At 47.0% G+C, this 1,773-nt stretch overlaps 1 non-coding gene across 1 annotated transcript; it reads right to left on the bottom strand.

Moving 5' to 3' along the window:
- Window positions 1–563: 563 nt before the first annotated feature.
- Window positions 564–670, bottom strand: LOC126295520 (U6 spliceosomal RNA). Its single transcript, XR_007552502.1, has one exon. It is a non-coding gene; the product is annotated as a U6 spliceosomal RNA (small nuclear RNA).
- Between the last annotated feature and the right edge of the window lie 1,103 nt (window positions 671–1,773).

Genomic DNA, 1,773 nt, shown 5'->3' with positions numbered 1-1,773 from the left:
AAAAGAGGGAGGCAACCGCAAAAGCCCCATGTATGCATGGTGCAGAGAATGCCCACCACCCAACAGGTGTCATAAGCCTTCTCCAAATCAAAGAACACAGCCATGGTCGGGCGCTTCCGCAAGAAGTTATTCATAATGAAGGTCGACAAGGTAACCAGATGGTCGACAGCAGTGCGGTGCCTACGAAATCCACATTGTACATTGGTAAGTAGGCGTCGAGATTCGAGCAGCCAAACCAACCGAGAGTTAACCATTCGCTCCATCACCTTACAGACACAGTTGGTAACCGAGATGGGTCGATAACTGGAAGGCAATGCTTGTCCTTCCCCTTCTTAGGAATCGGTACAACAATAGACTCCCGCCAGCATGGGGGAACCTTGTCCTTCAATCCAGATGCGATTGTAAGTACAAAGAAGGAAACCTTTACCCGGAGGAGAAAGGTTTTTCAGCATCTGAATATGAATAGAATCAGGCCCCAGAGTGGAGGACCGTGACTGGGCAAGTGCATTTTCGAGTTCCCGCATGGTGAATAGAGCATTGTAGTTTTCACAATTCGAGGAGTGAAAAATGTGGAATGCTTCACGATTTTGCGTGTCATCCTTGCACAGGAGCCATGCTAATCTTCTCTGTATCGTTCCAATTTTAGTATATGTACCGCCGAAGTGAGTACTTTGATGCTTGTGGAAAGGGGGGGGGGGGGCGTAGGGAAAGATGAGGTGTGGTCTCCTGGGACATAGGACATATTGCAATGGGGAGGGGGCCGTTCGCACCTATGCAGTTCACAGAAGCTAGGTTGGGAAAGAAGGGTACAGATGGTGCACGCTGTAAAGCAGTCATTAAAGTGAAGGGTTCTGTTGGGCAGCATGTTCCTGTTGGGCAGCATGTTCTTTTGGGCAGCATGTTCTGTTGGGCAGCATGTTCTGTTGGGCAGCATGTTCTGTTGGGCAGCATGTTCTGTTGGGCAGACTGCTTTTACAGGTAGCCTTGTCTTTGATGGGATACGTGATGCTTGCGAGCGGACAGGAGTAGGTGGTTGTTCAGTTGCTACACTTGACCGAGCCAATGGAGTACACTGGCCTCTCTCAAGACATTTCTATCTGAGGGACAATGGCCAAGATGCCACCACTCCTAGTGTGACTAACAGGACACTTGCCACAGCAAGAGGGGGAACAGTTGTGAAAGAGTACTTGATCTAGCATCTGTCACAGGTCACTGCATATGCTCCTATTACACTGAAGGGTGAATGTGTGTATTTTCTTTTATGTGTGTTAAGTGTTAATTATAAGTGAGTCTCTACACACACCCTCATTCACTGCCATCTGAATGGATCTGAACCATTATACATCCTTTAAATTCCTGGTCCTCAGATAAAATTGACGATTTAAATTCCTGTCTGTGGACACTAACATTTGGTCCATGTGGGCTGGACTGTTATGGATTCTATGAAATAGCAAGTGGGGCAGCCACCTGTGGGTGAAAATGCAGTGAGCTTCAATGGAGCAGCAAGTGGATGAAGCCAGTGACAGACATGGCACATTATAAGCTAAGTACCTTGTCTGGTTGTTCTGCTTCCTGTAAATTTCCCACTCATTCCGAATGCTGCGTCTGCTTATACACGCTACTGCTAACCTTCCATGATGGATGAATTTTTAAGAAAGGAACTTGTTATTACAACCTCAGTGGTGAAAGCATGGCTCACATGTTTGCCGAAGTTTGCAAATGAATTTGGCATAAAGGGGACTTTGAACAGTTTGGGTACTACTGTCAGGCTGG

The sequence above is a fragment of the Schistocerca gregaria genome, chromosome 11 (assembly GCF_023897955.1).
Source record: "Schistocerca gregaria isolate iqSchGreg1 chromosome 11, iqSchGreg1.2, whole genome shotgun sequence".
In the NCBI taxonomy this organism is placed as follows: Eukaryota; Metazoa; Arthropoda; class Insecta; order Orthoptera; family Acrididae; genus Schistocerca; species Schistocerca gregaria.
The sequence above is the reverse complement of the archived record's forward strand: the minus strand, read 5'-3'. Positions and strand labels throughout refer to the sequence as shown.